The sequence below is a fragment of the Microcebus murinus genome, chromosome 10 (genome assembly GCF_040939455.1).
Source record: "Microcebus murinus isolate Inina chromosome 10, M.murinus_Inina_mat1.0, whole genome shotgun sequence".
Classification (NCBI taxonomy): Eukaryota; Metazoa; Chordata; class Mammalia; order Primates; family Cheirogaleidae; genus Microcebus; species Microcebus murinus.
The window spans coordinates 22,290,332-22,316,233 of record NC_134113.1 but is presented as its reverse complement, the minus strand read 5'-3'; the positions used below and the strand labels follow the sequence as shown (position 1 = coordinate 22,316,233).

The 25,902-nt window shown below is 41.1% G+C and overlaps 1 long non-coding RNA gene across 2 annotated transcripts in view; it reads right to left on the bottom strand.

The window, feature by feature from the left end:
* The window catches only part of LOC105883968 (uncharacterized), a 132,866-nt gene that overhangs the window by 83,889 nt on the left and 23,075 nt on the right, over positions 1-25,902 (bottom strand). Inside the window, exons 1-3 of one of the 2 annotated variants that reach the window (XR_012921401.1) lie at positions 7,815-8,159; positions 3,947-4,022; positions 2,296-2,395 (exon numbers count right to left, since the gene is read on the bottom strand). This is a non-coding gene — a long non-coding RNA (uncharacterized LOC105883968). Of the gene's footprint in view, positions 1-2,295; positions 2,396-3,946; positions 4,023-7,814; positions 8,160-25,902 lie in introns of those variants that run through there. The other variant, XR_012921402.1, reaches the window with a different exon arrangement.

Sequence of the window (25,902 nt, the reverse complement as noted above, 5' to 3'; positions counted from 1 at the left end):
TATCTGTACTCAACTTTTGTGTATATTCTCTATTCTCCCCAATCTCTCTTCTTTCCTCTGTCCCTTTTGGTCCTTTATTGCTTGCTCTTAATTAAAAAGTTCAAGGTTCCAGAAGGTTATTGGATTGTTATTGAAAGTCTCACTTGTTCTTTTGTAGCCGTGACAATGCCAAGACCTCAAAGAGCCTTCTCCAAAATCCTATGGCTTACCTCGGCATCCTGGTTTTAAGCTGAACTTTGCTGCAGATACTCAGAGTCCCTTTTGATGAGAATGTTCACAAAAACACTAAAAATAGACAAGAATGCTCAACTTCATCAAATAAGTCTCTGGCTCCCCTACATTAAAAAAGTGAGCAGGCACCCCTCACACACGTCCAGTGTCTCAACCATGACATGAACCCAAGTTTAGTTTCCCTATATTAATAAGGCCTCATAAGGAAACCAACTCAGCATTTGCATCTCTGAAAGGAAGGCAATTTTGAGCCACACAGAAGAGCCTGAAACCTTCGTTTTTGTTAATAAGCATTACACCAACATTTTCTTGCAAAAAGATGTGTTTCCTGCCCACTCAAACACTAATTTAAGATAATTAAAATTTATGCTATTGATTATTAAGAAAATTAAACTGTGTAAAATGAAAATGTAACACGGTATTATCCTAACAGTTAAATTCTCTGTTTGTAGTGTACAGTCCTCAGGGGGCACATACCAAAAATCTGTTTGAAACTTTCCTATCTCTGAAGTAACCTTAGCAACAGGGTAGTGTCAAAGGGTGATATTTCCACTGACACACTTTCCATTTGATTAGAATGTTTCTCTCAGGTTCAAGATAAAGTGGAAGTGGTAGTAACAGCCATGTCCTCTTGGGAAAGCTTTACTTTCTCATTTCAGCCTCCTATTCTCATATCTCTTTCTCCCCCTTTCCCCTTTGGAACCTTCAGAAATAGAGAATTTACATCAGTGATTTCTACCCAGTAAGCTACAAGCTTCTTGAAAGAGCCTCAGACTTATTACAGTGGGTTGCAAATCCAGATGCCCTCCAAGCATTAGCCCAGTTTTGTCACCACAAGCAACCTAGAGCAACAGAGCCTGCAGTGACTAAGCCCTCTAGTTTTCTGCATGGGACTAAGAAGATAATCCCACTTCTGAATAAAGCTCAGAATTGGGAGGCTGGGAGAGTGTTTGTCCTTCTCTGCAAGACCTCTGAGTTTGACACAACCATGTGGTTCAGATGACATTTTAAGACCCAACCCAAGACCCAAAGCAGTGAATCTCGCTACTCAAGAGGAAATTCTACCACCCCATCCATCAGACGTGTGTTCCATGAAGAAGAATATCTTAACTAGAGACAGAAGCGGAACAATGAAAGGGGTGAATTGGTACCATCTGCTTATTTTTTCCACTATATTCAATAAATGACCTTCTCCTCATCCCACTTTGTTTAAGTTCTAATCCAAACCATTCATTACGGAGTTGGGATAGGGTTCTATTTACCATATTTCCAAACCCAATGTGTACATTGATTATAGTGTTTCTTTTCTTTCTTTCTGTTTTTTGTTTTGTTTTGTTTTGTTTTTGTTTTTGTTTTTTTTTGCTAAAATGCTGCTATTAAATCAAGGAGTGCCTTATAATATATATCATCTTAAAATCACTGAAATCAGATCTTCTTCTGGCCAACTTAGGAGCTATGTGGACCAACACCCAAAGGTTCACCTATCTCCTAGAATGTTTAATGCCTTCCATAATCCTATGAGGAAGCCATTCAACCACTGTGTAAATTCAATCTCACGACTAGACTCCGTGGCCAACCCACCTCCTTACATCCCCCCAAATCTTAGCAAATATGGACCATCCTTACACGCTGTTATGGTAACTGAGCTCTTATCTTGTGTTGTTTCCTTTGGCAACATTCCCTTTCCACCACCTGCTTGTCCTGTGGCTCCTGTAAGTCAGTAAATGCTCCTCACCTCTGCTGAGTATCCCTCAGGTGTTAGATGTTCTGATAGGTGCTTTCAGGCATGGAAAAAAGAATATCAAAAAACTTTTTTACACTTATTTTTTATGTTTTCTCATTTTTATTTTAAATCAATATGACCAGGCTATTATAATCTCTTTGGCACTTATGACCTCTTAAGAACATGAGTCTCAACCCCTATCAATTGCCTGATACCAGATCTTCACAATGTTCCCAGCTACTGGTCTCTTGGGGCGCTCACTGTTGTCTACATCTTGGCCACATAACCCTTGCTGACCTCCTCCTTGGGCTTTCTCCTACTTCCCGCTGACAACCACTGACCCATTGTGTTCTTTGCCCTCTTGTAGTCCCAGGATCCACACTGGCCAGCTGACCTGGGGAATCCTTGTTCATGAGGGTTACTCACTGATTCCTGAATAGGCTGAGAGAAGAAGTTTAGTATACGGGTCAAAAGCACAGATGTAATGTCACAGAGATGGGGTCACTCTTGGGAAGGCTACTTAATTTTTCTGAACTTTAATTTCCTCTGCAAAATGAGGATAACAGTAGTAATTATCATTAGCATTATGGGAGAATTAAATTTAAAATGTAAATAGCTGAACACATTTTCTATCATGCCAAATATTCTATAATCAGTAGCAATGATTAACTGTTATTATTAGGTGACTTGCCCAAATACAGAGAACAAGCAGGTGTCAAAATTTAAGCCATCAATTTGCCCTGATTTGTTTTCAGAGCTGGCCTGGTGTGTTGATCTGTTGCCCAAAGTAGGAAGCTCTCAGTCTTAGAGCTCTCTGATCTCTGTGATACAACATGGATTTTAGAGGGGCAAGCTCTGGGTCTGCTTCCCCTTTCTCATCAGAAAAACTGTCATGTGAGAAAGTAATTAAACTTACCTTATATTGGTCATGCATAGGAAAACTGGGATAATTTGTAGGAAAATAGAAAGTGGCTCAAGAAAATAAGAAAGTTCCAATCATCTGAGCCAAAAGACAAAGGAATAGATTTTTGTGGAAGATAACAAGTGCCCCGTCACTCAAGGTACTCCAGCTAGACCAGATGCTGTAGAGCTGTGGTCCCCAACTCCTGTTCATGGCCTGTTAGGAGCCAGACCACACAGCAGGAGGTGAGCAAAGCTACATCTGTATTTACAGCCAATCCCCATCGCTTGCATCACCACCTGAGCTCCACCTCCTATCAGATCAGCGATGGCATTAGATTCTGCTTTATGATAAGTTGTGTAATTATTTCATTATGTTTTACAATGTAATAATAATAAAGTGTACAATAAATGTAATGTACTTGAATCATCCCAAACCATCTCCACACCTCCCCTTCCATGGAAAAATTGTCTTCCATGAAACCAGTCCCTGATGCCAAAAAGGTTGGGGACTGCTGCTATAGAGGGACTAAGAACTGACTGCCTAATTGTTAAGCTTCTTTCCAACCCTGAGCTTCTAATGCGTAGAAAACAGGCAGCCTTTCAGGGTTCATTCACTCATTCAACATTAACCATCAAAGAATACATGACTCCAAGTGGTGGTTCAGTTTGGAGATGTCAGAAGCACTTTTTTTTTAAACCACTGCAGATGGTTTCTATATTAAACACCAGCAATTAAACTATGATTTATATAGTGTTAAAGAATCAAGGGGATTTTCTCTGGATGCCCAAAGAAAACCCAGTAAGTTCATTGTTCATTTATTTATCTCTGGTGTGATTGACAATAAGTTCAATTTATGAACTACAACTATTTTCTGCATTAGCCTTGTTTTATGACTTTCCATCATTATCAAAGTCAGACATGCTTCACAAAACTTAATGTCTACACAAATTCTGTAGGTGGGTAAAGACAGACTCTGTAGTAAAACAGCTTACCAAGGGAATTCACATATTTTTACACTGCAGAGCAGGAAATATAAAAGCAAATTGTCACTTATGATCGAGGAGAGAAATAGTTAAACTTAATCCTACCTGGGTCTTTCTCCTTAGCTGATTGGGCAGCTTGACAGGGCTTTTTGTTTAGTTCATTGGATCATAAACAGCTTTCCTAACAGAACAAGAAAAGATTTTCAGCACAATTTCCCAAAAATAAAGTACTTTTATGGCTAAAAGGTTTGCATTGTAGTTTTTCTTTCATTGAAAGCTGATTCCATTATGAAAGGGATAATCAGATTTCTAATTTCATGTTTTTCTTTTTCAAAGAATGGGTTTGTTGGCAAAGGCTGTTACTATTCTCCAAGATCCCTCTCCCTTTGTTTCATAAATATTAGAATCTCTGACATTTATTTGCATTCTTGGTGCCCAACAATATACTGTGCACCCTCCTTGCACTAGGTATAGCCATGTGGCTAATTCCATCTAATGGGATGTAAAAGGAAATGAGGTCAGTTTCCAGCTTGTACCTTGAAGGCCAGGGTCATGCCCAACCCTATCTCTTCTCCTTTTGTTGCTGGATAGAATGCCAGGAGTTAGGGCAGCTGTCTTAGACTACAAGATGCAAGTCATGAGTAAGAAGAGGAAAGCAACAAGCCAAAATCCCCATAATGACATCTGAGGCCCTACATGACTTGGCCTTACATAACCTCTCTCTCTTCAGCACCTACTACTCTCCCATTAATCACTTTGCGACAGCCACTTTGTCTTCCTTGCTGTTACCAGACAAACCAGACATGCTTTCGCCACAGGGCCTTTGTACTTGCTAAATGCTCCTCTCCCATAAGGCTCCCTGCTTACACCATCACTGTCCCCAGGTCTTTGCTCAAATACCAGCATCCCAGTGAGATATTCCCTGGCCACCTAATCTAAAATTTCAACAGCATCCACTCCCCCAACTCTTCCTACCCCCACCCTTGTTTTATTTTTTCTCATAGCACTTATCACCATATAACATGCAATACATTACTTTTATCATGTCCAATTGCCTGTCTATCCTACTAGCATATTCGCTCCATAATGGTAGGGATTTTTTCTGTTTCAATCACTGCTGTGTCCTCGAGGCCAGGAAGGGTGCCCAGAATATAGTAGGTGCTTAATAAATATGTATTAAATGAAGGAAAGGATAGAGGAGCCCAGATCCTTGACACTGTGGAGCCACTTTAGAGAGACGCAAACTACTGCTTTAAGGTCACTATCACATTTTCCTGTGTTACAGCAGCCAAAGCAGTAATTAACTAATAAAGAGATAGTCATTTCTGCTCTCTGCAGAGGTGGGACGATGCCTCACTATGGCATCATGCTCAACTTCAGGATATGCTCTACAGAAAAGCGGTAAACTGTAGTGCTAAGACAGACAAGACCTCTGCCCCAAGAGCTTATGAAAGAATGAAGAGGAAGATGTTAGTCACACAATGCCACCAACACACATCAAGTTGCAAGTGAGACAAAGGAGAGGTGGCAATGAGAACCAATAAGGGAAGATTCGGCCTGGTGGGGGAGACTTGAGGAAGAGACCAGGAGGGCTGATATGTGAAGGTTGAAGATGACTTACCTAGGGAAGGAGGAAAGGGAACAGTCTTCCAGGCCGAGGGAATGGCACATACCAACTCCCTGTGGTAGAAGAAGTATGACAAATACAAGAAGCCAAGAGAGGTCCACGGGCTGGAGCAGGCAATGGAAGAACATTGTCTGAAGGAGCCGAGGCAAGAGCTAAGGAGTTTTGACTTTGTCTCACAGACAATGTAAGCCTAATAAGTGTTTTGCAGGAGGATGATGTGAATAATAGCTATCTCCTGGCTTCCAGAAATGTCTCTGGAACCTTAGCATCTCTCTTCGGCAGAGGTGCCCCCCCTCAGGTTCCCCTGAGATGAGGAAAGACTGGAAGCCTTCAGAACAGGAGCCTGGCTCCATTAGGACTCTTTTATTCATTCTCTCACAAATTAGTTGTAAGAACTTGCCCTGGAGACAACAGGATGCAAATGCAAATAACATGGAATTGTAATAACATAAACATTATGAAACAATGCAAACCAGTTGGGCCCCCTGTGGAGAAATAATTCCCCCCTACTCCTTTCTGAATTGTCTTCATGGAAATTTCATAAAATCTGCCATTATTAAAACTGAGTAGCAATTATTTCTTTCTTTGGTTCATCAGTTTTGGGAAAAAAATTAATTGTGTTCTCCTTCTCGTCAGACAGCAATAAGACAACCAAAATTGACAGGACTGGGGCTCTTGTTGATGGAAGGAAAGCAGGAGAACTCGAGGGGGCGTTATCACAGATGTGGCAGAGAGGCAGGAGCGGGTGTGAGAGTGGCCGTGGCAGATGCGGCCACGGCTAACAAGTGTGCTTAGGAAGCCCAAGTCATTATGGTATGTTGACATAACATTTGCCAGCTTCACAGGGGCCATCATTGTAAATTAGATTTAATATTGATCAGGCCCTTCACAATCAGGGCCAGGAGAAAATTGGACACAGAGTTCTTAGTCAAAATTGGCTCTTAAGATTCTGCTTTCTAATTAACATAGAAGAATAGAAAGCCAGGGCCTGTCTAGCTGACCCAGCATGGCATAACCGCTTTCCTGGTCCCTGGGGGAAGTGAAGAGGTGACAGCAATTCCCACCATCTTCCTATTTTCTCTCCCAGGTTGGTTCTGCTGTGCAGCAGTGGAGAAGAGAGAAAGGGCAAGAGGTGGGCTGTGGTGAAGTGGAAGGGAGGTTTCAGAGTGTAGATGGCTATGTCTCTTTCCAGTCTTCATCTCGGAAAGCTGAGAAACTCTTTAAAGAAATTTGTTTGCCTGTAGGTTGTTTTGTTTTGTTTAAAAAAAAAAAAAGCAATTTTTTTAAAAGTTCGTTCAGGGGTAGGAGTTAGGAGAAGTTACCAGTAAAACTCCCACCACTACTGGCTTCAATTGACCGCTCGAAGCAGTGCAGTCATGGGTTTGAATCCTGGTTTTGGCACATGTGACTATTTGATCTTGGTGTCTCTGAACTTCAATTTCATCTTCCATAAAATGGAAATAATAATATTACCTACCTCAAAGGGTTACTGCGAAGACTAAATAGAATAATGTATTTATTATACATTGAGCAAATACCAGCAATATTTATCAGTATACACTTATTCTTAGCATTATTACTATATGCTTTGTCCTATTAAATAATAATGTTAATTATACTAATAACAATAGAAGTATGGCATCTAATTTTTTTATTCTAAAAATAATAACTGGCAAGGAAAATTCCAGTTGAAGTATGAGAATGTGGCCCCCAGGCCATTTTAGACACCTGTGTTTCTCCCAATCTGGAGGCCTTGAACTTCAAATTTGTTTACATCCCTTCCTTGTGAGCTTCAGGTTGACCTAACACTTTCCAACATTTACTCTGACACTTTGTGGACTTCCCCAGCAGGGAACTTACTAGAATGAGAGATCTTGTCTCATTTATCTTTGCCTCTGACACTGTACATAGAACTTGGCCCATAAGAGCAGGCCCCAAACTAGGGTAAGACAGGTGAGCCTCCTTGGGCACAAAACCTAGGAAGGCAATAATCCTCAGGCACCAACTTCACACTTTCATGACACTAAGAATAAACATCTCCTTAAATCTTGTGCCCCAGGAGACTCCCTTGCCTCTCACTTGGTCCTGACTCTGCTTCAGATAGGTTCTCCACAGAGATGACATGAATAAATGAATAAAGGAAGAATAGGATCTCCCAACTGTACTCTTACCCAAACCCCAAGCCTGGACCCCCAGACCCTGCAATGCAACCTTTGCCAGCCTGGATGCACATGGGAAGGGAAGATTCTGAGACCAGAAAGATTTGAGAAATCTGCTTTACCAACAATCAGTAGGGGGGGGAAGCCATTTTTAAAAATCTAAACAGTAGTCCCAGTTTTATCTCACCTGCAAAGAGTTCTTCCTCGGCCGGGCACGGTGGCTCACGCCTGTAATCCTAGCACTCTGGGAGGCCGAGGCGGGCGGATTGCTCAAGGTCAGGAGTTCAAAACCAACCTGAGCGAGACCCCGTCTCTACCATAAAAATAGAAAGAAATTAATTGGCCAACTAATATATATAATATAAAAATCAGCCGGGCATGGTGGCTCGTGCCTGTAGTCCCAGCTACTCGGGAGGCTGAGGCAGCAGGATCGCTTGAGCCCAGGAGTTTGAGGTTGCTGTGAGCTAGGCTGACGCCACGGCACTCACTCTAGCCTAGGCAAGAAAGCGAGACTCTGTCTCAAAAAAAAAAAAAAAAAGAGTTCTTCCTCTAAGCTTCATGGGGTTATTGGTCTTCAAAATTAATTGCAAAACTTAAATCCGACCAGAAACATCTGCTGCCTTTAAGTATAAGGCTAACCAGGGAACTGAAAGAAACAGGTCCCAGGGCTCAGCTTCACATTTATTAATTTACAAACCCTGCTTCCTCCTACTCCCTCAAATGATTTCCAGGAAGACTCAATCAAGCCAGTGCTCCTGTGGGATTTTATTTTTGGTCCCCCAGGACCATTTCTTGCACAACAGACCTTTCTGTAGGGAAAAAAAAATTGTATTTCCCTTTCATTGTAACCCCTCATTCACTTCCAGCCTCCTCCTCCAACTCCACTAGCTTTCTTCCCTTGGAGCTATAAGGCTTCTAATCCATCTCCCCCTACCCCATTTCCCATTTTAGTGGAATTATCCACCCTTGGACACCAAACTGCAACTATGAAATTTGTTTCTGGAGTAAGATCATGCATTAAAATTTTTCAAAATTTTATCATAAGTGCAATACATGTGATGAAATATGCATATATGAAAAAGCATCTAGACAATGAAAAACCACAAAAATATCCCAGCCATTTATTGTGCATTTACTATGTGCCAAACTTTATTTCCTTTTATCCAGCTACTAATGGACTCAGTTATCTCACCTATAAAATGTGCTGTGTACACTGGATAAACTTTGAAATTGGGAGGCATACATTGCAGTGCTACTCTGGTTACTGACATTCTGTGGAGCCTGGAACCTGACATAGTAACACACCATATTAATGAAAAATAAAATCCTAAACCCTCTGCTAACTGAATGGTGCTAATTAACTAACTAATGGTACTAATGCTAACTAACCCTTCTTGGCCTAGAGGACCCCACAAACACCTTAAAACTGAGTTCCCAGCCATGACAGGATGGGAGCAATAAAACCCAATTACATGCATATGATTTTTCCTTCATAAATATTCATGACTCCTCCTATAGTTTGCTAAATATGTATATTTGACCACCCTGCTCAGTATAAAATCCTGTTGCCTTTTGTCTCTTCTTTGAAGCATGTACGCCTGGTGTCTGGATGGGGTTCTGCTTCCCAACCCATTGGAATGGCCGCCCAGCAGGTGGCTACCTTTTATGAGGAAATAAAGCTCTCCTTTTTCCAAAGTAATAAACCTCATTAATATTTTTTTAGTTAACAACTAGAATGGATATCTATTATTTTTTCCCACCCAGCATCCATCCTCCTCCTTTCTAGAAACAACACCCCAATTTTCTTTCAGAAACCACCTCTCTCATGCCATGTGCACTGGTGAGAGGTGGGTACAGGTTCTAGATCTGGCCAACAGAACCAGATGGTGCCACATTTTCCCAGCCCCTGTGATTGCCCAAGTGCAGGCAAGCAATTGTAGCCAGAAGGATGGCATGCAGTCCCACACCATTAACTGGAATTACTGGAGAAGAGATTCTTTTCCTGCACAAGATGGCTACAAGATGGAAGTTGCTGTGTGGCCACTTTGCCATCATGCAGGAAGACTCTGTCTACAGAAAGCAGACTTGGAGCTGGGGGAGAAAGATTCCTAAACACCTCACATGCACTTCTGGAGCCATCTGTGCCAGAAGTTAGACTTTTCAATTATATAAACCAATTTATTTTTCCTTAAACCAATATATTAAATATGAAATACTCATCCACAATAGTCACTGAAACAATGATTTCAATCAACTAGAGAATGGTGACTTCTATAATAAGCCAACACCTTGGCCTAGACCAGTTACTGCCACTGTCTTCACCATCAGATCTGTCAGGCATACACCAATCAGTCCAAATTGACTCCCAAATTGGCAGCTGCCTATTTCTTCATTAATTATCCCTAAATGTGTGGAGGTGGCTTTGAGTAGATCCCATCCTCTTCCACAGGGACAAACTTCAGCACAGAGGACATCAAGTGTTTGATTATTCCCTCCTGATGGGATTGACCTGCATACAGAAACCAAGTTTTTCAGCCTCCAAGAGCAGGGGCTCCAATACAGGGATGTTTTATTGTGCACTCCAGAATGGCAGAGATTAGGTGAGCTGCATCTTCACATCCAGGAGCTGCAGAGGCTAATGAAAGTTGAAATGAGCCAAGAGCCAGCATGCTGGGCAAGGGAAAACGGATGGACTTCGGAGAGAGGCTGCTGCAGGGAGTCCCTCCTAGGCAGCCATCCCTAATTGTAAGAGCAATAGCTGACACCACGGGGGGGGGGGGGGGGGGGACAGCTGGAGGCTTGGCAGAAGTTGAATGTTGCCTAAATGAGACCACACCGAGTTTTTAAACTTCTCACTTGCTCAATAAGACCTGACTGGCCCAAGGACAGGGGCAATGCTAAAACCACATTTACCTATATCTTCAGCCCATAAAGCAGATTCCATTAGAAAGTTCCAGAAGCCCATGGTAGCTAAGGGCACAAGGGCATGTCTAAAAAACCTGTAGGCAGAGTTAGCTCAGCCTTCTGTGATATATTTATCAGATTTCTAGTTCTATGTAAGTCTTCCTCCAAAAGTATGTCTTTTCTCTTTGCTTCTTCAAACAGAGGCATCAGGAGATGCTGAACAGTGTTAGTAAGAAGCAATGCTGGACGGAGTAACACGTTTTTAATGATGTGAAACAAAGCTTTAATCACCATATTTACAAAATAGTGTCTTCATTGCATTTGGTTTAATAGCATTTTGTCCACAGCTTTCATCAAAACAACCACCCATGTGACTTATTGGGAGATTGTATTAAATGTCAGAAGATCTCCCCAGACTCATAAAGTGTTTCCCCACCAATCAGGATTTTAACTTTGGATGGAGAAATAATAAATACAATAATTACTGAACACTGTGACATTAACTGATAAAGATACCCACTTTCCCTGAATTATCAATTTCACATTGGCATAAAAAATAGGTTAGTGACAATTTCATCCCACATCTGGTGACCTTTAAGTTAACGCTGTTAACACTCCACAGCTTTGTCACTAGAATGTCATCAGCCTTCTCTCTAAAGGAAATGATACCTAAATATTTCATTTTAGAACTATCTCCAAAGTTTGCTAACACTTAGTGTCTACTAGCAAATCTAGAGGGGTGTAAAAGACCCAACTATGTCAGGCAGTTTTGCCAGTGGCAGTTTTTTAAATAATCCTATGATAATTTACCATGGGAGACAGAAGATTAGGTAAAGTCCACAGGGACATCTGCTCACACCCTCTTAGTGGGCAAGTATACTGGTACCAGCATTAAGGGGTCAGTTGGCCAAATCCATAAAGGTTTTAAATGCCTACCCCTTTCTACTCAAGTTAATTCTACTTCTAAAATCCCATCCTATAGAAATATTTATACATGCACACAAAAGACTTATCATTGTAGCATTGTTTGTAATATCAAACATATCACAAATTATAAACAACCTTAATTTCCACTAAATGACTAAATAAATGGATACTTCTTTATAATGGGGTACTATGCAGCCATGAACAAAGAATGAAGAGTCCAATATACTGATGTAGTAAGTTCTTCACGCTACACTATGAACTGAGCAGTGCTTAGGTTTTCATCTGGAAATGGAGATGATCATAACATTACCTGCCTCACAGAGGTGCTGGGAGGATGGAGTGAGTTCACGGGTGTAGAGCGTTCAGAACCAGGCTGCCCCGGCAAAGCTCTCATGTCATCCAAGTTTCTCTCCCCTCTGGATTATTTTCATCATATGAAAATGTTGCTCTTTGTCCCATTTAATAAAAAGAAAACCAACAAACGTTCTCTTAACCCCCCTTTCCCGCTTTTCTTCATTCTCCACAGAAGCAAACCCCTTTAGCCTTTCGTCTATGCTCGCTGTGTCCAATTCCTCTCTCAAACCCCCTCCAATCCAAATTTGAGCTCATGCTCATCCACATCTGCTCCTCTCAACACCTCCATTGCCCTGTGGGTCAGCTCTTGGTCCTTATCTCTCTTGACCAGTCAAGATCTGACCCCAGTGATCACTGCCTTTACCTGGCATCTAGAACTCCGCACCTTCTGGACTCCTCCTACCTCACTGCTTGCTCCTCCCAGTCCCTTTCCTTGCTCCTCCTCTTCTCCCTAACTGTCCAGTTTTGGAGTTCCCTGGAGCTCAGTCCTCAGTCCTCTTTGGTAATTCCAGCCAGTCTCAAAGTCTTGAAATGCCATATCTAAGCCCTCAACTCTCGAATGAATGCCCCCAGCCCAGGCCTCTCTCCTGAAATTCTGACTCAAATTCTCAACTTCCTTGGATGTCCATCCAATAGACATGTCAGTCTCAACATGTCCAAAAACATGCCCAGAGAGTCTCCCCAGATGCTCTGCATCCCAGCTTGTTTCTTCTTGGTTGATGGCGATTCCAGACTCCAGGTCTTCGAACCAAAACCTTGGTTTAGAGTTGTCATGATGTCTCTCCTTTAACATCCCACATCTTACCCATCAGGAAACCTTGGGCTGTCTTCAAAATATGATCAGAATCTAACTACTTCTCACCAATCCCCATGCTACTACTGTGATTCAAGCCACCACCATCCCCACCTAAATGACAATAATCACCCCCTAACAGATCTCCAGCTTCTGCATTTTCTCCTCTAGGTCTATTCTCCATACAGAAGCTGAAGTGATCTTTCTAAATATAATTCAGAACAAGTCTCTTCTTGATATCAAAACCTCATAATGACTGCTCATTTAACTCAGCAAAAAAACCAAAGTCCTCACAATAGCATACAAAAGCCCTACATCATCCACTCATTTTCCCCATACCAACAATTACCCCCTCTGACTTCATATTCCTCTACCTGCCCCACCCTGACCCTCGCTCACTCTGTTTTAGCCCAGCTGGCTTTTCCGCTATTCCTTCATCATGCAGAGTCTTCAGGGTCTTTGCACTGACTGTTCCCTCTGCCTGGAACACTCTTCCCCAGCTACCCACAGACCATTCCCTCACCTCCCTCATATCTCTGTTCAAATACTTCCTGCTCAGCAAGGCCCAACTTGACCACCACATGTAAAATTATAAAGTGTTATCCTCCTGGCACTCCTCATCCCATTTTCCTTGCTGCCCCTTTTTCTTCTCCCATAGCACTTATTCTCTTTAATCTATTGCATAATTTACTTTTTTGCTGTATCCATTGCTTATTGTCTATATCCTGTCTTCCCACTAGATTATAAACACCCTAAGAGCAGGAATCTCTGTTTTGCTCATTGATATACCCCAAGAACACTGGGACACAAAATAGATGCTCAGTAAATACTTGTTGAATAAATAAATGAAGGGACATAATAAAATTTGCTATGATTTATTAAGTGCAGTTCTCCTTATAAGCACTAAGCTAAGCACTTTGCATGTTATCTCATTTAAGCCTTGCATCAATGGGATGCAAGGAAGAGCAGTAAGGGCAGGTGCCAGGGGTAGGGAGTGAGATATTATTATTCCTATTCTCCCAGTATAGAAAACTGACATCCAGAAGATTAATAACTCACCAAGGTCACACTCTAGCATGTAGCAGAATGAATGAGGGGAGAGGAAGGGGGTTAAATGCAAATCTGTCTACCAGCTAAATGGGAGATTTTAACCACTTTGCCATTCTCTTCCTCCTAATGCAACCAAACCAGTTAAAGGCTACATATCCACTCAACCTCTTGCCCCATCCTTTTTTGCTTTTCCATGATACCAACTATTCAGATGAAGGTTGCTAAACTGAGCAGTGCTTTAATTTTATATACATAAAAATTAAGTGAAGTCCTAGGCAAAATGATGGCCTTTAAGATTCCCTCAAGCTTTGTGACTTTATTATTAAGTTCCAAAAAACCTTTTGCCTCTGGGAGTGGTGTTTTGGTTTGTTTATTTTTGTTGTGAAAATCTGTATTTCTCCCTTTGGCCCAACTTATTAGCTTTAGTCATAAACAGCAATCAGTGAAACATGAGGTTTTTTATGAGATAGTTAATTCCAGTTCAGAACTCTTTGGTAGTTTGGAAAATTTTTTTAATGTCAGCACATTTGCTTTTGGATCTATGAATACTGTTTTGTTCTTGAGGGTCCTATTTTATGTGTGATATTAATATTAGTTAGGGTATTGCTAAAAGAATAAGACTATCTTAAATTTAGTATAATAGGTAAATAAATAATTTCTCCTCCATAAACTAAACAAGCTCTGACTTTTTTTTTGTTAGCTGGTAAAGTATCTAGGATCTATATGATAAAATTAAATTGGAATGTTTTAAAAAGGAAATTCCCTCACAGATTTTTTTTGGAACTTTTCTAGGATCCATGATGTTAATTAATGTTAAACCCACAGTCACAATACTAATTTGGAGACCTCACTGCATTACAATGTTGAGTGAGAAGGTGGATTCTGTGGATGTTCTACCCATATCCCTCTGAGCCATGCCCCTTCTTTAAATGCCAGCTTCATATCTAAGGGCCACCAACTGCATGCCTTGCCTGAGAATTTTCTTTGGCTTTCTGAACCTCTTCTGTCCAAACATATAGGCCAGAAGTATCTAGAAATGTATACCCCTGGGAGCAGCCCTAACATAAGGATTGATGGAAATTGGTATATAAATACCCCAGCTCCCTCATGCCACAGGATGATGACTCTTGAGATGCATGTCTCATTCTTGTTCCTACTGTGGCCCACAGAAGCACCAGTTTCCCACAGTGGCAACTTGCCTGACAATACATTCTTTATTATCTGCATCTCAATTCTCTACTCCCTAATCAGTGTTTCCCAGTGATCTACTAGCATTTCTGGGAGGCCAGAAATATACCACCCCAAAATATGCCTCTTTGGGAATAAGGATTATTGAGGTGAAGACAATTAAGCAGCAGCAGATACAGGAAAGCTTTCAGCCCTCTCTTTGCCTAAAAGCAGGACATAGATTTAAAAAGACAAAAGGCATGCTGGCCCTCATTTCTACCATTTAGAACAAAGGTTAACCACTGAAGAACTTTAGACCTTATCAATCCAGAGATGGCACCAGAGGAATCTAGATTAACAAGCTTCACTATCTAGCCTTTATCTGCCAGCTAAGTCGCCTTCCTCTAAGTTGCTGCCCCTAGAGACTCAAAATTCTTTTCCTTTGTCTCATGCCTTCTCTAAAAATGTAGCTTTCTTTGTTGAAGATGCTATATTAGCCAGAATTCAAAGCCATCTCTGTGAGAATTACTCACTTCTTGGGTGGTCTCCCATTTATATATAAAACAATATATTAATAAATTTCTGCTTATTTTTCTCTTATTAATCTTTTTTTGTTACAGGAGTCTGTTCTAAGAAATTATGGGGGTTGAAGAAAAAATTATTTTTCTTCCCCTACACATCTGAATCCTGCTATCAGGATCTGCTTCTGAAGAAACCCAAGATAAGACAGCTTCCTTCATTTGGGGCTTAAATGCAGGTCGGCCAAAACTGTTATTATTCAGCAAATGTTTACTGAGCACCTACTATGTTCCAGGCATTGTCTTATCATTGGAAATCCATCAGTGATCAAATAAACAAAAATCTCTGCCCTCATAGAGTTTATATTCTTGGGAGGCAAGAGGCTAAATTATGGAAAATATATTATAAGACAGATTTTGATAAGTGGAGGAAAATAAAGCCAAGAAGCAAGATAGAGAATGCCAGGGATTGAGGTATGCAACTGTAAACAGGTAGTCAGTGAAGGCCTGAACAAGACGGTAAAATGTGAACAAAGACCTGGAGGGATGGGAGCAAGCCAGAGAGGAAGAGGGTTAGTCTAGGCAGGAGGAAACAAGTGCAAAGGGATCAGGCCCGGAATGTTCCAAAACCAGAAAGCCACTGGAGCTGGAGGGTGAAGACAATACGAGATGAGACATCTCAACTATTGTTATGACTTACTGTTATTATTTTTGTCAATACTACTGTTTAATAAGTTTCCTTTTCAGCATTTTATTATAAAGATTACAGAAAAGTTGAAATATTTTACAGCGAACACCTATATAGTCACCAACTGGATCCCACCATTTTGCTATACTTGCTTTCCCACACATCTATCCCTCTATGTCACTACTCATTTATCAATCCATATTTGTTAATGCATTTCAAAGTAAACTGAAGACATTTAACAAATGCAGCCATTATGGAAATACAGTTTCTAAACCTTTCAACAATGTTGCAAGATGGATATTATATCCCCATTTTGCCGATGAGGAAACAGACTGAGAGAGGCTGAATGACGCAGCTAAGGCAGTAACACAAATACGTGGCTGAGTGGGGATTCCAGTCCAGGCTTGTTCAATGGCAATATTCACATTCTTTCCATTGTTAACAAAACTGCCACTCTTGGCCAACAGAATAATGTGGAAGAACCCACAATGAGTTGCCAAGTAGCTATGCTCTTCTCTGAAGGGAGTTGTTTCCCTTCACTATTTTCTCTGCATCTGAAAGGCAAAGCCCTGGTGATATGCTGGTGAATGCTTACCACCCAGCTCTCAGGATGGTGGTGCTGATAGATCAGAAGCCCTGTTTACAACATTTGCCAGTTCCTATGGTGTAAACAATCCTACCATGGCTGATTTAAAGCTACCAACTTGAGGTGAGGTCAGGTTGCAAGCTCTTGTGAGCTGGTGTAAGCTGTCTCCAGTACATCACAGCTGCAGATTTTTTAGTGTTACACTGTAAATAACATGTACCCTTGGACCCAAGCAGAGTTAGGATCTGTACCCAGTGCCTATACCCAGTGAATGTTCAGTAAATATGGATAGTGATGCTAGTGAGGACAAAATTTGCAGCCTCCCACCCATACCCACCATCAAATATCTGCATATACACACACACTCACACACACATACTCTTTATTCCCAGTGTGGTTAGTAGTATATTTGAAAAATGAATGCAAGACACTAAATATAAAACATTTGTGTAAAGAAAACTTGCCCACAAAAAGAAAATAAACCTCTTTCTCCATGTAATTTCTAGCTTTTGTTCCATTGTTCTTGTTTTTCTTTTTTTCTCACCATTTCTGCACCTTCCTACACTGTTAACAATGCTTCTCTTTGGTAAGAACACTCTGGACGTGTTCTGACACCAGAGAACACCATATTTTTGCATGGGCTGAGGTTATAAATCACTTAAAAGACAGATACCCTGTCTGAGAAGCTTGCCTTTTCTTCTCCTTCTTGAGCTTCCTTCTTTGAAATGTTCTCTCACCTTTGAAGCACTTGCCAGGGCTGCCCCTAGCATGGTGCTGCCTGTTCCTCTTCACTGTGTCACCTGAAAACCACCTGAAAGCTCAATTCTTTTTATCCCTCGCCCTGACTGCTCTCTGCCTGCTTCACCCAAATTTCTCTCCTCCCCCCCATTCCTTTCCAGGGGTCCCACATACCTGAGATACCATCCCTGATCCTGTCACCTAAACCCCCCCCCTCCTCTTCCAGAATTGACTGAGGCCATTTGCATTGACTTTGGTAAGTGGTTCTCAGTTCAATTTTGCAAAGACAGGCTTTTCTGAGTTGAATCTTGGGTCATTTCCTCCTTCTCGACCACACCCCATCTTCACCCTATATTCTTGCCCAATGCCAAGCACATTCCCAGCAGTCTGCAGTGCAAAAATAAAAATCACCTCTAACAGAATCAGCACAAAGTCTGACACTTACAACTTTAAAGCATTTTTTATAGTACAGCAAATCCTGCTACCAAGCAACAAAGAAGAGCTAATTGTTAAGAATTAATAATGAGAAATAAGTATAGATAATGGTTTAGCTGATACTGTCATATTTTAGTACAATATGTTCTGAAATATTTGCTCCTTTAGGTTATGAATGTGCTATTTTTGTCACTAATAGGTCTATAGAAGCTTAGTGGAAATAAGAAGTTTTCTCAAGGAAAGTTAGGCATTCTGAGATTTTTCTGATAAGGGGAAAGGGTCAATGTGCCTGTAGTTTCAGTCCTTCATTAAAATTCTGCTTCCGTACTGTATAATGTGAGTAATATTAATTTTCTAAACATTCGTGCACAGCAGCTGCTAACTAATTTCCATAACAGTGTTCCTATTCTACAGGCATTTTAAAAAGGGGAAAGGAGATGACTACTGACTGTCTGCCAAAAAGAAAGGCTCATCCTAACCCAATTCTGAATCATTCCAGACCAAAAGGAGGAAAACAATAAGAAGGCTGACTCCCCAGGCACAGGGATGTCTGGAATTGAATGAGCTGCCTTAGACCTTAGGGCTGGCATATCCAGAATAAGCTGGGGGCTCATTCACTGGGTAGCATCCTTCCCCTGGATGCTTTCATGATAGCTGAGTTCATGTGCCCTGGACTAGCTAACGTTTGGGGCATTTCCACAGCCCTGTACATACTGGGTACAGCTCTTTCCCCTTCACTCCTGGCACATGCCACTTAAGTCCCAGAGAGGCAGGTGCAGTTAAATATATCCAATGTGTATCAGGGAGGGCAACATACCTGGAAAACTGTGGACCCCTTGTATTTCAGAAGCTTGCTCTCAGAGCATCCTCCACCCACCTCCAGAAAACATTGGGATGTCTAGGCTCATAGTTGGGATATAATTCCTAGTGTTGTACTCATATGCTTACTCAGGTGAGACTTCTCTTTTCTGTCCTCTGCTAAGATAAAGAACAACTATTGTCATGAACTTAAATACTATTAAACCTCCTTTTGACTCTCTCCAGCGGTCCTGTTCTTTGGAGGGTATTTTCCAACTTTGCATTCATTCACCTTTGCAATTCATTGTCTTTCCCTTCATACTCTGGCCCAAACACATCTTGCTAACCTTACCTTCCATTCCTCCTTCCCAAGTGCCCAGCAATCCGACCTCACCAATCTACTGGCCACTCCTCCAAGTAGACCACGTCAAGTCACTCCTCCAAGTCTTTACTGAAGCAGTCATCTCTGCCTAGAAAACCTATGCTTTCAATCTCAGTAAAATTTTACTCTTCATTTCCTCTCTAATCCCATAGACAAAGTTAATCACCTCTATTTTCAAACTCTCTTGGCCTTTGATGCATACCTACCAACTGAACACTTGTCTTATGGCTGGTTGGCTAATTGGTCAGTTAGTTATATGTGAATCTGTTTCCTTTGCTTATTTGTGACTGCTATCGATAGAATGCATGTGCCTGTGTTTTACCTATCTTTATATGCACTGTACTATGAATAGTAACAATGTAGGCACTCGATAAATCCTTGTTGAATAGAATTTACCTTCAAAATACACCTACACAGGTTATGTAAAAATAGGTGACCATAAATTTTGTCAACTCACATACATCCATAATGAGAGTCAGCTTTGGTAAAACTAAGTAACCTTAGCTTCTACTTTATAGGCCTCCTACCAAAAAAAAAAAAAAGGCTATTATTACTCATCAGTTTCCATTTACATAGATTAGCAGATATATTGACATATTGCTTGCCACACTAGAAGAAAAAATGTTTCCCTGGGGCCACAGTGTTTTATTAAAACAAAACGATCCTTTCTAATTTGTTATTTTTTATTGTTTCCTGTGTGTGAGTTATATAGAATGCAATCCACATATTTAGAATTAAATTATCAATATTAATTCTAACAATAAGAACATCAACTAGATTGTCATGAACTAACTGCAGGGTTTTGCTTCACATGGCCCTGAGGACAAAACTAATCTGAGTTAAATATAACTCACATAGCAGTCAATCTGTTAATCAAGGTTCTCCAGCGAAACCAAACATACATATATATATATATACATGTGTGTATACACACATAGAGATTTATTATAAGGAATTGACTCATAAAGGAATTATGGAAGTTAGGAAGTCCCACAATCTGCCATCTATAAACTGGAGACCCAGGAAAGCCAGTGGTGTGCTGAGTCTGAGTATGAAGGCCTGAGAACCAGGAATGCTAACAATGAAAGTCCCAGTCCAAGGTCAAGAGAAGACTGATGTCCCATCTCTAGCAGTCAAGAAGAGAAAGAGCAAATTTTCCCTTTCTCTGCCTTTCTGTTCTCTTAAGCCCATCAACAGATGCCCACCCACACTGGGAAGGGCTGTCTGCTTTATTCAGTCACCTGCTTCAAATGCTAATGCCATCTGGAAACACCCTCACAGACACACCCAGGATATGTTTAACCAAATAGCTGGGCACCCTGTGATTCAATCAAGTCAACACATAAAATTAACCATTATGGCCAATGTTTTATGTAGGTCAATGTTAATCTTCACCCACAATCCTACAAGATGTGTATTATTATCATCTCCATTTTACAGATGGTGAATGGAAGAATCAGGGAGGTGAAACCACTTGGCCTAAGCTGCACACCTGGTGAGTAGCTGGGGTGGGACTCAAGCCTGGGTATGTGCATCTCCCATCCCACCTCCTAGCAGCTGGCACAGAAAGGCTACCCCTGCTATCTCACTTCCCCAAACAGTCCAAAGAAAGACTCAGGAAAGCAATTGAGAGAGGGGCTGCTCCTTTGGAAATCCTTCACCCTCTCCCCATGTGATCTGCTTTTCTGAGGTGTGGGCAGACCTATGTGTAAGCCCAGCCACCATAAATAAATGCTGAAGGAGCATTGTTGCTGTGGAAAAGCCACAACAGAGTTTCATACAAGGCTCGGCAGGGCCCCAGAAAAAGCGGCATGTATTTTCATGCTTGGGATTCTTTCCTGTGCTCCCTTCTCCTCTGCCTGTCTGACTCTTCCCCCACTCTCCCACATTGGCCCCACTACTCTCATTCTGCTCTCTGCCATTGTACAATCCTTCCTCCCTCATCTTCATATTTTAAAACTTACACAGCCAGTCCCTAGAGTCACTGCCTTCTTAGACTATCATAATTATCCAGGATGCAAAATTGAAACAATAAGCCAAAATGAATGCAACCCAAAAGTGAAAATTCCACGTGAAAGTAGTCTAAAATGCAACCTTACTGTTCTCTGGTCTGCTATCATTGAAGATTCAATGACTAATTTTTTCCTGGCTCTACTCTAAATGTAGTGCTGACACACTGGAGGGGGGGGACACTCTGCATACAATCTCCCTTGAAAGCCAACTGAGTGACAGAGGGTGACTTGACATTAACATCAGAGCTTCAAATTCATCAAGAGTCACAACAAGACCAGGTCCTAAGTAATAAAAATAAGAGATGTACTTCATAATTCATTTGGTGAACTGTTCATCTGAGGGGTAATGGATTATCTTATTTTTAATTGACTGCCTTTTTGAATACATAGAATTTAAACACCTATCCAAGGAACACTTGGAATGTGAGTGAGACAGGGTCAGGAGCTGAAGAATGGGAGCTCCGAACAGCTAGATCCAAAGAATCAGGCAATCACTTGACCAAGAAGGGGCTTGAAAGAAAGACAGGCCAACTTCAAGTAGACTGTGAAGAAAATCATCCCAGGGGTCCTCAACACAGAATGTCCTCAACCCAAGAAGTTTCCCCCAGCAACTGGCGCAGAGTAGACACTCCATATATATTTGCTGAATGAACAAATTAATTTTAAGAGTAAAATAATTATAATTATTAAGGGTATAAAATATAACCTGCTACTTCAGTAATACTTTTTACTTTTCAAAACCTTGCAGTAAATTTATGAACATTCATGAATACCTAGACAGAAGCAACATTAGATGACAACTAAATATGTTCTTTAAATTTCATTCAATAAAATGCTTTTGAGAATTTACTGCAGCCTAGTAGCCAAACACAGGACTTTGGGAGATACACCAAGATAAACTGGAGGTGGCCCCTGCCTTCCAGAAGACCATTTGGCAACAGTTCCTTGCACCAGCAAGGCAGCAATCCATCTCAAGTGACCAAAGGAAGAGCCCCTGCCCAACACTGGATCCCCATTACCCCTCACAGGGCCCTAAATTACACCATTAAAGATTAATTTTTTTCGGGTCTTGAAGGTTAATTGGATTTTTCAGCAAAGGTCAAATACTCCTGGAATGGGTACCTTCTTAAGCCATTATCACCTGAGATTAGACCAAAGCATTAAATCACAGCTGGCAGAGAGCATACTAGACAGAAAGGATAGAGGAGCGATGGAGGGAAGGGTTTCAAGACAGAAGGGCAGAAAGGAGGCACCTAACAGCATCTCTGATTAACTGTATTTGCAATTTTCTTCATTTTTCCCATGTCCTAACCTATTGAGACTGCCATAGAAAGTTCATGCCATGCAAGACTGCACCAGCATTCCCCATACACCTTTCTACAATGCCTTTTCCAGTTCCTCACAACTGGGCTCCTAGGCTAGACGTCTGCATTTTCTACCGTGCCTCTGGTTCCTGAGCCAGTTCTAATACTAACAGGCAACACTCATTGGTACTGAGTTCGGGCCAGCCAGTATCCTAAGTGCTTTATAAGAACTGTATCATTTCAGCCTCACAACCATTCTAGTCCTATTATACAGGTGAGAAAACTGAGGGTTCAGAGAAGTTAAGTAACTTGTCCCAATCACCTAGCTTTAAATTCCAGAGCCAAGATTTGAATTAAGTCTAGCTCCAAAGCCCAAACTCTTAACCTCAAGACTATAATGCCCCATAACTCAGGTCAAAATCATCACAATAGCCCTATTAATTAGGCTGATGAAAGCAGCACTGGTCCCATCCCAAGTTGGGTCTAAGGTCCAGTTCAACTGTGGGAACTTGGTCTTTAGTATCTTCATCTCTGAAATAGAGTTAATAAAATCTACTTCATAGGGTCATGTAAAGATCAGATAAGTTAACGAAGAAAGTGTTTGGCACAAAGTAAGCTGTAAACAGTAGCTATAATATTATATAAGCTATAAACCCCTTTGCCCTGTGTTATTTCTGTTCCTGTAATGTCCCTGTTGGCCTCTAGGGGACACTCAAGCCTCTACTTCCTGCCTCTCACAACATCTAGTTGTCAGCACTTCTCCCCTAACTCCGCATTCAAATCTCTAGGGATGAATACATACATGCATGTGTTATATCTATGCATACGTATGTGTATGTGTACACATACATGTCTGGAGAAGGGGCCTGCACATCTCTCTTAAAGCTTCCCAACTGACTTCAGTGTGCAGCAGGGCTAAAAGCCACTATCAGCGAAGAATGGCTAGAAAGGTCCAAGCTCAAGGAATTTTTGGAGATGATGTGCCTAGGAAACAGATGTTTCTGAGGGAGACATAAAGAAGTTAAAAATGCTAATGCCCAAGTGACATTGTCCCAACTTTAGAATCTGCTCTTTGGGGTTCTTCATTTTAGGTTCTCTCTCTTTACAGGCACCCTCACTTAGCTCATTCCTAAAAATCCTAGCCACACCAAGGCTCCTGGACTCTGAGCTTAATTGTGCCCCAGCTGCCCCCTTCCCGCAACCTAGATTCCCTGGTGAAGGACTCAGACTTTCTGTTAGGACGTAGCTCTGTCACTAGTGCCATCTGTTCAGCTAGTCCTGGGTAGAGGCTATGGCCATCCTAAGGAGCCAGGCCTTCATCCCTTGTGTCTGACCTTCCAGTAGCAGGACAGGTGCCCCACTTCTATCCACCTGAGATCATGACAAATATTAAAATGTAAAATAAAGCTACAGTAACTAAATAATATGGCACATACACATAATATGAATATGCAGATAAATAATGAAAACTACCTGGCCTTGAGAAAGACCCAAATGCATGTTGAAATTTATGTACACTAAAGGGGACCAGCAATCCCCTTTAAATCCTGGGATGAGATAAGACTCCTAAAAGCCATTTCTCTTTCCCCCAAAACAATAAATAAAAAACATACATTATATGGTGTTATTGACTACTATAGGCTGATCACACACTCACAGTTGGAAATCCTGTCCCTGGCCAGTCCGAGTTCACCTGACAAGGCCATTAGCCTGCCCCAGATGGGCCTGCTGCCCTCATAATGAGCAGAATTCAAATATTCCCTCCCCACCCCTACTCTCTCTGGGTTCTTCGGCTCCTCATCAATTATTTTCCCAAACTATGAAAAGCCCACAGAGAAAAGCATGCTCACTACCCACCCCCTGCCCTGAATTGGGAATCCAAGCAGTTAATAAATTATCTGGATGCAAATAAGAGCCTTACATTTTTTTTTCTGTAAGAGGTGAAATGTCCCCATTTATTCACACACTTGTCACTCAAAGGGGGCTGAGCATGTAATCACCAACCTTGGCAGCATTTCACTCTGAGACTGAAAACAAACATGATAAATTTCTCCTCCAGAGATAATTTTGGTGATGTGTATAGGCCACTGAAAATGAGAATGTTATGACTTTAGTGCTGTGATAATATATGGGAGTAATTATATTAACAAGGGAAATTACATCTCTCTTCAGCAATTTCAGCTCATACCACCCACATGAATAGTGGGCAGCAGCAAAAATGCTGAAACGGTGCTAGTAAAATAGGAGGAGCAATATTTGCTGAATTTAGAACCTACTTTAATCACTTCTTTAAATGTGTTGAGCCCCTACTATGTGCTCACAGGTCCCCTGTGAGCACAGTGGGGGATATTAGCATAAATCAGACAAGGCCCCCCACCTAAAGATGCTTACCATATGTCAGGGAGAGAAGACACGCACATAAATCATTGTAATGTCAGGTCTGAAGTAAGAGATGGGTAAAGGAGAGGTACAGATAGAGTTCCATGAGGACTGAAAAGAGGAAGCTATTGCTTCTTAGGTGAAGCTATGATGAAATTCTGGTTTGCCCAAAAGGCAATCAGGCACCCTGGGAGTGATGGATAAGCCCCACCACAGTTTTCCAGCATCAAGATAAGCTGCAGACAATTAACATGGGAAATTCTGCCCACTGACCTGGCGCCAGAGAATGTCCACCAGAACGGACCATAGCTGGATGGCCATGAAAGGAAATGTCCTAATCCATAGCTTCAGAAATCCTTCTGAAAAGCCTTTTGCCAAGAGCTTATAAATGTGTGGATTAATGGACTTTAAATAGGGATTAAATGCATGAGCAAAACGCCATAATTCATTTTGAAGTTTTATTGGAACCAAATTTGAGATACTCACTCTGTTCACTTCTAGCAATTTGATCAGCTTTTGTTTTATTCTTCCCATGTGCAAAAAGATACAGGGAATTCCAAGAGAAATAAGACACAGTCCAGATCCTGAAGGGGCTTGGAGTTTCATAGAGGAGAGGGAGACATGAACAAAATAATTGTAAAAATGATCTTCTATTTTATCAACATGATCTGGTGAAAAGAGTGTATGGTTTGGAATCAGACAGACTTGGGCTACATTTTTATTTGGAAGCCTATCAGCTCTGTGACCTTAAAAAAAATTATTGACTCTTCCTAGGTTAATATCCCTTTATCTTTAAGGTGTTCAAATCATAGGGCTGTAATAAGGATTAAACAATATAGCATTATGGAAACATTTTGATGTCTGCAAATGTCTAATGAATCTATTGAATAATGTATCAGAAAAATATGGGATGTTATTTAAAAAACATAAAATTAACCTCAAAGAAAGAGATCATCTTTAAGTCAGAGGGACCAGAAAGGCTTCATGACGGTATCATTTAGACAAAACCTTGGAGGACAGGTAGGGATTTGTCAATATGAGGTCCACTTTGACTTGGGAGATAGGGTGAGCAGGGCTGTGCTGAAATACAAGGTTGGATTTTTAGAAGGCTAAAATTTTGTGTGTCAAAATATTTGGCTGGCTGATTCACTCTACGGAAACCAGTAATTTAACACATATAGACCCCATAGTTCCAAACCATGCAATCTAAAATCCAATGGTGCTCAGAGCAAAGAACACT